The sequence below is a fragment of the Mixophyes fleayi genome, chromosome 2, assembly GCF_038048845.1.
Source record: "Mixophyes fleayi isolate aMixFle1 chromosome 2, aMixFle1.hap1, whole genome shotgun sequence".
Taxonomy (NCBI): Eukaryota; Metazoa; Chordata; class Amphibia; order Anura; family Limnodynastidae; genus Mixophyes; species Mixophyes fleayi.
In genome coordinates this window covers 182,283,799-182,297,232 of record NC_134403.1, presented here as the reverse complement: position 1 = coordinate 182,297,232, position 13,434 = coordinate 182,283,799, and the positions used below count along the sequence as shown (strand labels likewise).

General features: G+C 40.1%; 1 long non-coding RNA gene across 1 annotated transcript; it reads right to left on the bottom strand.

The window, feature by feature from the left end:
• Positions 1-3,835: 3,835 nt before the first annotated feature.
• Positions 3,836-5,371, bottom strand: LOC142138403 (uncharacterized). Its single transcript, XR_012688020.1, has 2 exons — positions 5,247-5,371; positions 3,836-4,393 (listed from the first exon to the last, which is right to left on the bottom strand). It is a non-coding gene; the product is annotated as an uncharacterized LOC142138403 (long non-coding RNA).
• Positions 5,372-13,434: the final 8,063 nt, after the last annotated feature.

Genomic DNA, 13,434 nt, shown 5'->3' with positions numbered 1-13,434 from the left:
CCGCAGCATTGATAGTAGTTTTTTTTATTTGTATTTTAATTCCACAGAATAAACATAAGCAATGAACAGAAATGTTAAAGATAGTTGTCGTTGTAACAAGATAATCAACGTTATTCACTTCACTTACAAGTTATTTTAATGTTATGGCTGAATGGTGTATATATACATTCTATTAATTTGCAAAAGTTTTTAGTTCTTCAGTAAATATAACCACAGTCCATAATAATGATCTCCATTAAATTTGGGCTGTATATAGATAGAAAATGAGCAGTTAGGAGCCAGCTGTTGATAATACCATGGTTTGTGTATTTGATGCGCCAAGAAAACAGTGTGTTCTGGTAGTAAGGAGGCAGTGTAGTACAATACCAGTGTCAGTGATGTCAGGATGTTCCACACAAACAAGAGACTTCAGAACCATGAGTGGATCCAGATACTACCTGGCTATGTCCCTTTTTTGCTCCTCATGTAAAGGAGCAGATACCCCTCAATTCACTTACGTTGATGTTTCTTTGCCTACACTCTTCCTCTACAGCTCTCTCCCTCTTTGATGTGATGCAGCAGCAACCATTCACTGATAGACTGGTAGCGCACTGCATGCTAATGAGGTCACTGAGCGGTATGTTTACAGCCTATCACTGGGATCTGTCGCAAAGCTGGGATTTTTATTTTTTTTAAGTTTAATTCAAAGGGGTGGGCAGGCAAGTCAAATTGGGCACCCTTGGCAGTCTTGGCCCCTTGTCAGTGCCTCCTGCCCATCAGTCCCCCTGATGGTGACCCTGCCCTCACCAAACATACAAACACCACAAACATAACATTGAATACTCACACATAAATCATATATGGCTCCCAGCTATTTTGTCCTACAAAGTTTGTCTTTTCCAAAGTGTCACAATGCTCTTGTCAACCCTGCCCCTTATATTACGAATGGCAACACTAAACCCATGTCATTAAAATCTGCTACTCCCTTGTCTTATGTTCACCCCCAACCCCCATTTATCTGTCCTCCCTTCATTATTTCCTCATGTCTTGTATCTATCTAGTGCCCCTACCTCCTTACCACCTCCTGTTATCTGCCCTCCATTATTTATTTATTTTACTTCAGTTAACATTAGTTTGTGGAGTGTTAGAGGGGGGAGCACTCCCCCATCTACCCATATCTTATTCTCCCACCTCCTCTATTTGCCAATGTGCCACCTCTATGCCTGGCCTGTTCACATTCCTGAGCTGTTGGGGCTGTGGGAGATAGGTGATTGTCATTCTCCCACTTGTGCTGGCATCATCTTCATCACTGTCTCCCATACAGTCTTCATCCCAGGAAACAAACAGGCCAAGGCTGGATAAGTGAGGCTAGTACGGAAAAGTGTAGAGGAAGGGACAAGGGGCAGAGCACGTAGTACTACTCCTTTTAAATCTCGATCCCAGACTCCTGTCCGGACCATCTGCCCCTTGAAACAGTTCTGGAGGTGTGAACCTATAATGTAGCAATATAAGACAGCTGCCACTGGCAACTGATTTTAGAAGGGCATACAAAGCAAAGTTTCTTTAAATGTTTAAATAAAGAAGTAAATAATTTTAGAAAGAATGAATGTGCCTCCTCCAATCAATGACCTGCATCAGTACTAAAGCCTAGGGCTGGTTCCCACTAAAACAGGGGAACAACCCACTTTACTAGGATGCACCTCTAAAGGGGGTATGCTTGACTTGCCTTTTTTGCCTCTACAGTACTGAATGTACACATGAATGCTCTAATCCACCTCTCCAGGTGCAAGGCACTGTAAGTGTAAATAAAGTGTAAATGTAGTTTTGGCTCATGTGCAGTGCATTGCTGAGCAGACAAACAATGTGGAAACTGAACCCTATATAACTTCCTGATTAGTACACAAGTTAAAGTAAGGTAGCTACTAAAGGACAATGTTATCATATAATGCTGGTTTATGGTGAATACCCAGCAGCAAGACACAAAAATGAATCAATGCAAACAAAGCAATAGGAAATATTTACTAAAGTCATAACAGTTCTTTTCACACATTTCCCTCTTTCTTATGTACTTTGTGCTATATGTTTATTTGATAATGTGGGGCCAACACACAATGTTTTACAATCCTACTAATAGCTGTGATCTTCTGTCAGGAGTCTGGAACACAAAAACTCTGAGAACTGTTATAGATAGATGGCTGCATGCACCTGCTAATGTGTTTTCCACTGATCAGTTCCCATTACAAGTAATGGCCTTTTCATTTATTTTTACTTTAAACAATACTGGCTCTGTGATATTAGCTCTGAAGACAGAGAGGAAGGTATTTTGCTATAATTTTGAAAATTCGACCAAGAGGTAATCCGACCTCTCCCTCTGGGCAGACAACCATCGAAGTTTATCAGTTTTAAAAATGGGATGTTATATATACTTCCTCCAAGTGTTGGTTCTCCCATTCCAATTCCTCACCTTTCAGTCTAGACCCTCATGTAGATGATTGACACTAGAGATAAGGGATCCCCTCAGGAACACTTTAAAAGCATCCCAAAGAATGGGGGTACCCACTGTATGTACATTAGTAGCAAAATATTCCTCCCACTGGGACACCAGATCAGATCCATCACCCAGCAGAGTTAGCCAGAAGGGATTACATTTCCAAAATGTCTGTCCCTTGGAGCTGTGGATATTAATAGTAAGGGCCAGTGGGGAGTGGTCAGGAATCCCCTGAGGTAAATAAATCACATCAACATCGGCCGGCACCAGCCTTGTGGACAAGAGGCCCTTATTAATGCTGGAGAAGGCATAATAGGAGGCTGTAAAACAGGAGAACTGGTCATCCCTCAGATGTCTTAGATGCCATACATCTTCCAACCCCATCTTACACACTAATTGGACATATTTTGTTTTCCCCCCCGAGTGACAGACCACCGCCACTCCTGTCATCTAATAGTAACGGTCATCAAAGCAGAGTAATGTTGTTTCAGGGCTTAAAGACATAAAGTCACTACATTTTTAAAACAAATCACGATTGTAAGGAGGTGGAAAATATATCACCAGCAGAGGCAGTAGGGCAGAGTTAAACATACCCCTTATGAATACAAATTGGCCCAGTGGGTCTGATTGGACTGTATTCAGAATAAAATGAACTTGTTTCCAAATGAACAATGACATTCTCCTAGAGCTAAAAGCATGGATTGCTTGATCTGACCACCCAAACCACTGCTTTTTAAGTGCGCACAATTTACCACCAAGTAATTGAGTTTCAGTAAGACAAATTACATCTGCATCATATTTTTTTAGTTGAGTTATAAGCAACGACCTATTAACCTTGTCATTGAGATCCTGACATTCCAAGTTAAAAAACGGAGGAGCCTGCTCCCAGGTGGCCTAGCCGCCATAGTAGAAGATAAGATATGGAAGGGAACACATCAAAGGTCGTGCTACAAGCACTGCTAACCCAAGCTGACACAGACAACTTGACACCCATTTCCAGCAAAAGAAACAGCACAGAAAAATAAAAAATGCAGTACATGACACATTACCTAATTCTACAAACAGACATAAAAAATTAAACATCCAAACTGTTTCCCAATCCCACCCTGTATACCCAAAACCAACTATGGCATACCTGGATCCCAAACATTCCAACAAAATATCTTCCAACAAAAACTCTCCTAGGGGGGCAGAGTCAAAAAAAAAAGAAGAAACCTGAAAAAAAGGGGACTAGAAATAGAAAAAGGGGGTGAAGGAAGGAGGTGGAAGGCCCTGACATCATGGTATTTCCAGTAAAATGGTCAAAGTGAATAATAGAAAATGATTCAAAATGCTTTGCAAACAGCAAATAAAACACAACAACAGATGGACATAGAGAATATCAGACATATATAAAACACCATTAGAGTGAATCACAGAAATTTTAACTTGAGGCAGTATTATACGATGCCACTACCGTCCATCAGTAATAACATAGCAGAATAGAAACATCCAGATAGGAATCAGCAATGAACATTGTGGTCCAGCCAGTCAACAACAGGCTGTGGGGATTTCAAAAAGTGAGTGGTGCCATCCAAGACCACCCTCAGCTGGGCTGGAAAGAGCATGGCATAGAGTAACTGTAAATCCTGTCTTCGTCTTTTGACCTGTAAAATTTAAGCTTGATTCTTCTATATGTAAATAGAGAAATCTGGAAAAACAACCATCCTTTGTTCGTGGCACATCAATGGACCCTTGGTCCAGGCAAGATGAAGAACATTATCTCTGTCCTTGAAATTAAGAATTTTTGCAATAAAGGTGCAAGGGGAGCACCAGGTGGGGGTCTCAGATTAGAAATACGGTGTGCCCCTTCAATGATCAATTGAGTAGTATCTCTTCCAAATAATTGAAGCAACCAATCCTCCATGAAGGTCTCCGGGAATATATCTGTACAACCCAATATAAAGAATAATATGTGACATAATTAGACGGATTTCAAGACCAGCCTCATTTGCTATGTATAAATGTAGCACAACTGTCATATTTTGGTTCACACATTAGCTCTTAAAGGAAAGATCCAATTGTTGCACATCATGTATATTTATAACATGTACTCTCACTAATCATAGGGTCCAAGAAAACACCGGGCTTAAATCACAGCATCTGCAGAGTTGTTGGATTGGCATCTCTTTCATCACATTTTTGGGCTGGTACTACCTGAATAGGTCTGGTATCTACCCCCTGATCAAACAACTGCAGGCATCTTGTGGCCTCCCTAATACATATTTTCCCTAATACTTGCAAATAAGAATATTTTCCATTCTAACAAAAACTTATCACTATCATACTGCTCACTAGATCTGGTGTAACAGTCTTGGCAACCACTCCTAGTAGAACCTGATCCCAAACTTTATACAATTCCTTGCTTTTGTCTCATGCGGATGTTAAAGTTTCTTATAAAATGAAATGGGAAACAGACCTTGGAGATACCCTGGACCTGGAGGACTAGTCAGATATATAGATCAGGGCAGCTAAATCCAGTATACAACTTACTGGTACCACGTTCCAGTAAGACTATGTTCTCAGATGTTTCCGAGAGGAAGCACACAGAAAGATACCCTTTTTCCTATCTGATGGTGCTGTTCCAAAATTTAGAGTTCAAAATTTAGAATCTTTGCAATGTTAGAAACCACTTATTTATGTTTTCTTAAAAGAAAACAATACAGCAACAGCTAGTTCTGAAAATCCCAGCAAGTAATCTCTTTTAAAATATATATTTTTTTTAAATAAATGTACTTACCTAGATTGTTGATTGCTGCAGCCTCTCTTCTTCTTCCTAAAGCAGCAACTGGAACATATGTGTGATGTCAGGCAACACCAGTAACTAACAGGGAGAGCGAGCAGATCACATGATCGCAGGGGCGGAGCTATTAATCCCCTGTGATTCTGTTTGACAGCTGCCTGGCTGTCACAGTGACAGCCAGGCTCAGAAGCAAATGAAAGAGATAGGGGGCGGATCACATGATCACAGGGGCGGAGCTATTAGTCCCCTGCGATCCTGTTTAACAGCTGCCTGTCTATGACAGCCAGGCTCACAGAAGCAGGCATGCAGCAGCAGGGATGCAGGGGGGGACAGCCACCATCAGGTACAGCGAGCCCCCATGGTAAGCCCAGGCCCCACACGCCAGTACCCCCCTGGTGGCGTCCCTGCAGGCAATTGAATCTCCTCCTTAGAGCATTCAATCGTCAAGAATATGGAATATATCTGCCATTTTTGTTAAACAGTATCCTAATTACAAGGTGCGTAGTGTAAGGTGCAATTAACTGCATACCAATGACCTTAAGACACTTATTGTGACCCTGGTTCAAAACCTAGGAGTAAATTTATCAAGCTGCAGGTTTGGAGATTTTGCCTATAGCAACCAATCAGATTGTAGCTGTCATTTTGTAGAATGTACTAAATAAATGATAACTAGAATATGATTGGTTGCTATAGGCAACAGCTTCACTTTTTCAAATCTGCATCTTGATAAATTTACCCCCTAGAGTAAATAGTCACTTTGTCTCCCTTTTTGTGTAACGCCAAGAAATATATTCTAAGTTGGTCAGCTGTGTGAATGTAAAAATTGTATGTCCTACATTAACATTAGCATACCTATTTTAAATAAGGTATATTGTAATAATATCTCTGGAATAATGTACTGCCAGCTGTAAAATCTAAGTATATTAGAAGCCGCAGGGGAGTTCGGGGCCATATGGAAGTTAGGGAACTTCAAAGGGATTTCTAATATCCTTTTTCATTTGCAGTACAGGGTTTTATTCCTTATAATACACTAGTTTTATTTTGAAATAGAACAAGGTGTTTGGACAAGGTGATCCTTATATCCAGGTATGTTTTGCCTTCACTGACAGTTTTGCATCCCATTATGTAACATTTTCACAATGAATCATGTGACATCAGTGATGACCTTAGTACTCAACAACTTTAAGACTACATTATTATAGGGTATTTTACATATATTCATGTCATTTGTGTAATATTTTTTATTATTTTATACTTCAAATGCATCTACTTTGATGCTGAGTGTAAGAAGAGTGTACGTGCTTGGTATAAATATTACAATCTTACTGTTATTATTGTTGTTGATTTGAAAGGTGTCCAAGTGCTTGTCAAATCAAAGGCTGACGAGTCTCCTGCTCATGAGACCTCACATTTTAGTTTGAAGAAGGATAGAACCAGAGCTGAGATAGGAGATGTTAGAAAATGTGACATTGCAGAAGACTTTGTAGGTTAAAACCACAATATAGAATTGATATTTTAACTGGAGAATGTCTTTAATAAGCTGACCAACTTTTCATGTATTGAGAAAGGGTCTCGCTCACAGAGAGAGGACAAACACGGATGATAAACCTGCCACTGATAACATGGTGGTAGAAATAGGAAGAGAGGAGAACAGGATAAGTTTGCAGTAGAGAGAGCCTGCCCAAAGTCTCGCTAGGCATGTTTGTAGTTGCTAATATAGCGCTACCATATTACACTGTGCTGTACAGTGAATATTTAGGGTCCATTATGTCAGACTCCAATAAACCTCCCACTATGTTTTTTTGGAGAGTGGGTAGAAACCAAAGTACCCGGAACAAACCCATGCAAACATGTGGAAAACATACAAACTTCACACAGATATGGCCCTGGTAAGAATATATATATATAAATATATATATATATATATATATATATATATATATATATATATATATATATATATATATATACACGCATGCACGCTTTGGATCATTGTCGAGTAGAGATATTAATTTTTGGACCCCATTTAAAGGCCTCTTGCAGACTACAGCAAAGTTTTTGTTTTTTTACCACTATTTCCATATCTTGCTCAATCCATTTTGCCTCCTGTATTGACAAGTTTTCCACTTCTTGAAGCAGAGAGGCATAACCATAGTATGATACTACCAGCACCATGGTTCACAGTAAGGATAGTGGTCTTGGGATGATACTCTATGGTTTGCATAAGCATGGCACATAGCCTTAAGGCCAAAAAGTTCAGTCTTGGTCGTACCATAGAATCTTCTTACATTTGGTGTGGGTCTTCCGTTCTGGTAAGCTCTAGGTGATCGTTCAAGTGAGGTTTCTTCAACAATAGTTTTCTCTTTGCCACCATATCATGAAGAGCAGGTTTTTTTAAGTTCCTTGGACCGTTTCCCCATCTCATCCATATAAACTTATAACTCTGTCAAAGTTGCCATAGACCTCTTAGGGCCTCTCAACAAGTGCCCATCTCGCAACGATGCTCAGTTTCTGAGGATGGCCTAATCTAGATAAATCCACCGTTATGCTATATTTTTTCTCTTTTTTTTTTATGATGGATTTGGCAGTGCTCCAGTGTTATATATATATATATATATATATATATATATATATATATATATATATAAAATCTTATATATTTTATTTCAATTTGGTGCATTTCAATAATCTTTCTGGGGTTTGCTTTGAATATTATTTGATCTTCATGATGAAGCTCTCATTTGGAAATGCACTAGTCAATTGTGGGACCTCTCACTGACAGGTGTATTTATTTATAAATCAATTGTACACATGTAGTACAATCACTAAGTTAGGAGTTCAGTGAAAAGAAGTCTCCCATATTACCTGTACTATATCAGTGGAAAGGAACGGAAGGAGCCTGGCAGAGAACTGCTCCACCAATTGGAAGGTAGATCCAGGAGGTTGGTGTATTTCTGCAACCTGCAGAGGAGAATGAATTTCAGACAAAGAAGATGAGAAGGAAGGGATCAGCAAGTTGGGAGGAACAGTGCTTGGCCATTATTCTTACCCTATTATTTAAGAGTGCAGGATACATCAGATTTTCCATCTTAAAATGTGTTTGTTAGATTCCATGTGTTTGTATAGAATATATACTTTATTTGGCATTGTCCATACATAAATACTATGTGAAATGTTGTGACCTACGTTTCCAGTGTATTACATTTTAAGCAGAGCACGTTCCTGCGATAACAGTGCTTTCAAATGTGTGCTCATAAATTTGAATTTTATTGTATAGGTGAGGTCAATGATAACATACTGACTGTTGACCTAGTGGAGGAGACTGATGAAGATAGTAATTTGAAGGATGAGAAGGATGAAATCGAAGATGTCACAGGTGAGGACCTATCATGGGAACATTGCACGCTGGAGCTACTCGTGTCGGTCAAATCCTCTTAGCAATGCTCTTTGTCGGGGTGTGTGTAGAAATAAATTCACTGATCAAATTGTGCTACAGTAAATTTGACATGTTTATGCTTATATTCTGCAACAGATAACATACGTCACAATATTTTAAAATGGAAAATCAAATAAAGCCACAGCCCGATCCACCAAGTCACACCCCCAGTTAGCAGTGGCCACATCACAAAGTGTACACTATTACCCCTCTTCACCTTGGACAGATGGGAGTTATGAAGGACAGTTAGGGGGCCTGATTCAAGCAAAAACTCTGCCAGTTTCACTATGGGTATTGGCGGCATTGTAAAGTTAGACCTTGGTTCGCCTCCACTCCTGATACTGCTGTTGACCATAGGTGGTAGTCTACATATAGACCCTGTAAAAATGTGGCAGTCCCAGGAATGATTCCTATTCGCTGCATTGAAGACTCATTGGCTTCCTTTGTTAACCAGTACAAGTACCAGCCAGTAGGGTTTTTGTTGAGTAGATAGGGCACAGGACAAAGATGAAAGACTTATGTGAATACTGCACATAAAAGCTTCACCCACTATTAAACAAAGTAGCAATACTCTACAATTTATAGAGAAGATGGACTATAGCGCACTATAAAATGGCATTTTACCTGCAGATTAGTTAGTGTTTCCACCAGAAGGTGATAGCACTTGTTATCATAGAGCTCTTTATGAGAGCACATCCTCCAGGTCACTGAAGCACTGGAAACATCAAAAATAAACATTCTGTGTGTTTGAGCCTTTCAAATGGACACATCCAAAAAACCACAAACCAATTCAACTGCATATTCTCCAAATTAATATAATTCTCTCCCACCCCTAAAGGTAAAACATTTTTATGTAGCTAAAAACTTAGACTTGACGTCCCATGCTTGGTGGTGGAATGTCATTCTGCATCAAAAATCAACATTACTTACTCATTAACAGGATGAGACGATATAATGACATAACTCTCCCTCTTTCCTCTGCTCTGCAGAATCCCCTGCTCTCTTACCTGTGTGCTGGGCATCACCTGGTGACATGGGGTAGGTCTCAAGCACACAGTTAGTCTATTCTGCTGCCTTCCTCTCGCTTTCCCCTCCTCCCCGCATACATGGCAGTACAGTACCCAGAATTACTGTAAACATAAATATATGTGGGATGTCGGATTTGTTGGCCACTTAACGCATTTGAAAATTCATTGATGGGAGGGATCTGCATGACATGGGGGACCCTGCACAAATGCCCACCCTGGCTCCAGCAGCAGTGGATAGAAAAGATAACCCTTCACTTTCACAGTATCCAGAAAGGCTACTGATGAAATTAGTTTAATCTGGGAAAATTCCACAATTTCTATTGCCACTAAAAACTCACTAATTACATTGTTTGGGGCTTCACTCAATTTCAATGTTGCTTGCAGTTTTCTCTAGCTCAAGTGCTCAGTACAATATAATTCAGGACTCTGATTCTTGTTTTTAAATGAAAAACAATGACAAAACCCTACCACGGTCTTTCCTTGCATTGTCAGCTAAACCAGAAAAAAAATGATATCTGATTCCTCAGTGGAGCTTGAAAGTACTTGTGTGTTAAGCAGACAGGGCCAAAAACTTCTCCACGCTATTACCTACTCCAACATAGCAGAGATTATAGGGCACAAGAAGCAGCATAGTGAGGTTCCTAAGCTGATCTGCTGCTCATACTGTCTCCTTCAAGATTTACTGAACAAAAGCCATACCTCTGCTGGACTGGGTCTTTGAGCCTTTAGCTTCTCTAGTAAGTGATCAGTTGACCCCCTTTCCTCCTCCGTCACACATTGTGCCCTCCTCCCCTGACACCTTCACCTATGGGACCTTGTCCCCACCACTGGGTCCCCTCCTGTGGTGTATTAAAGGGGTCTAATCTGCCAGTCAGGTGATCTAAAATCCCTTTCACTGCTGGGAAAATAAATGTTGTTCCTGCTAGTGAAAGGGATTGTAAGTGACAGTGAGCCAGGTGACTGTACAGCAACAGGAAGGATGAGAAGAAACAGATCCAGCATGGAGAGAGAGTGAGACTAAGGAGGAAAAAAACAAAATTACACTGAAAGGGGAAAATTACAATGATAAATACAGATTAATTGGTATTATATTTATGATAGGCTGGATACACACTACAGAAAATTTCTCCCGATGTGATATGCTTAACGATTTTACAAATGACTGAAAAAAGGAAAAAGTCCTGATCAGCATGCGATTCATGTGTGCACACTATACATGATTTACATGATTTACCTTCAGATCTGTGCTCTTCATCTGTCATAACCATCTGCTGAATAGATCGTCACTCTGCACACTCCATAGAGATCTATGGACACTGCCGGTCATGAGTGCATACACACTGCAGAATTAGAAAGACATCGTTCCATCGTTGAATGACCTTTTTAGTTGAGGTTCAAAAGGAAATGGTACGATGTGCTTTGGAACGATAATCGTTCATCGTTGGAGCTAATGCAATATTTGGTCGAATGGTCATTTATGGTGTGATTGGCCTGATAATCGGCTGAAAACCCTGTAGTGTGTACCCAGCCTTACTTTCTCCCTTGTTCCCTGAGAAACCGTCCGCTGGTATTTCCCCCCCGACACCCTTCCCTTTCATCCCTGGGACACTCTGCTACTAAATGAGGAGAAATGATGGTTGTCTCTTATTTAAACAAGTTGTTTACAATAAAAGCAAATTAACTGATATTTGTCTGTTTTTGTTACAGCCACTTATTATGGTACTAAAGGGAATTGAATTGTTTTATTACAACAGATGCTTTCTGTGCTAAGGATATTTGAACTAATACTTGTTTCCATAAGGCTCTATGGGGAAAAAGTGTTTATTATAGCACTGAAACGGTGATACAAATACTAGAATAGCTCACGTCATGACACATCACATGTCACATGCAGCCCTGGTAAAGTTCTGTCTTATGATATTAGAAATGGTTTTCTTAATAAGGACAAGCTACTTTGGTCATCTGGCCTGAGATTAGTGCAGCTGAGAGAATCTGGGTTATGTGTTTCTGTTGTAGTGAGCCAAAGATATCTAAAAATCATTGAGGAATGGGAAACCTTGTTGATAGAGTAAGACGAGGACCATGTTTTTGTAATAGCCTGTCCATTAGACTGGGGCCATACTTGCTCTGCACTTACTTATTTATTCATCTCTTTTGTTTGTCACCTCAACTGTTGTTTTTGAATTTTACAGATTGGTGGGTGCAGATGACCCTATGAGCTCCTCACCACAATCTAGGGTAGAGGTGTGGCCTCAGGTTCCCCTTTTCAAGGGGGCGGCAAAAGTTCAGTTGCCCTGGGGAAACCTTCGACAAAACCCAGGGCTAAAGGGACACCACCGAGCTTTGCGGTGAAGGGGGGCCAAAAGACCCCTTTTGGTGTTGGAGATAAAGGGGAACTTCCACTTTTAAGGAGGGCTTGATGTTCCGCACCCTGTGCACTTTTTTGTGTTTTTACACATTTTTTGCGCTCAGAGACCCGAAAGCATGATCCCAGGCTTTCAATATATAAGAGGAAATAAAAAAAAAAATGTAACTGGGGAAGCAATTTGTTGGTATTAGGTTATCAAAACATTTTATGTTGCATTGTTTGCGCGCCTCTGCTTGTTGGGAGTATGATGGCATTACTTGTGTGAGAGGTTAAAGGGCCCTTCTCACAAGCTTCCAGCCCATACATAGTTTTCTTTCCCATTATGAATGTTTTTAGTTATTACTATTTTAATTCGGATCTGTATTTCATTGTAATTGTACCGGAATTTGTTTTTGGATAATTTCAAACAATTTGAGACCCACACCTGCCAAATATTGATTTACAATTTTTGATTGAATATGTATCTTTATTTTGTATAAAGGTACAGAAAACATACAATACATTACGTTCAAATGTATTACGTTGCAGCGAAGCTGTAAGCACAATACACCGTAAAACATAATCATTCATACTTTCTGGTACAATTCAAGACATTAGGAACAAGATATGACCAGGGATGCTGATGGGGGGTAGGGTACTAACTACCAGGGCCCAGGGGAGGGCTGGCAAATTTTAGCTCAGGGGACAAGACTCGATTCAGCAGCCAATTAGGAACCATTTAAAGGAAAAAAATGCAGGTGGCCCAGTGACCCAGCCCAAAGTAGCCCTCTATGGGACCGACCCAAGGGGGAGATGCCTCCCGGCCCCCGAACCCAGCCTGCCCCTGCCCGGGCTGCACTGCAGATCACCAACTTTTTTATATTTTTTTTGCTTCTTCAAGTTTTATTTTAACTTTTTTGTTTTTGTTTTGTGTTTACCCAGTGTGTGTGTGTGTGTGTGTCTGGGGGGGCTGCCATGGTAGACACCATATGTAGTCTGTGCATAGGCGGCCACATCATTCATTCATAGAATATTGTACTACAGCTGAATAGATTATGCGACCACTGTGAGTAGTATGCCATGTGGCCATCTATGGAAGGACCGCATAGGCTCCCTGCACTTCATGTCTGTAAGATAGTAGCTAAATCCCCTTCCGACTTCACCATGACAAATAAGCAAATGAGTGCTCAAAAGTAGAACAAAATATTCATTAAATTCAGTTGAGAACATTGTAGGTTCTAAATATAAATGTAGTATTCTTTATCACCATCCAAAATATAAAACTAGAAATTCAACATGGAAAACGTTAAAAATCGCTATAATATTAAAAAGGCTGCCATGTCAGCTGGTGTCTTAATGGAAGAGTGGTTTGTT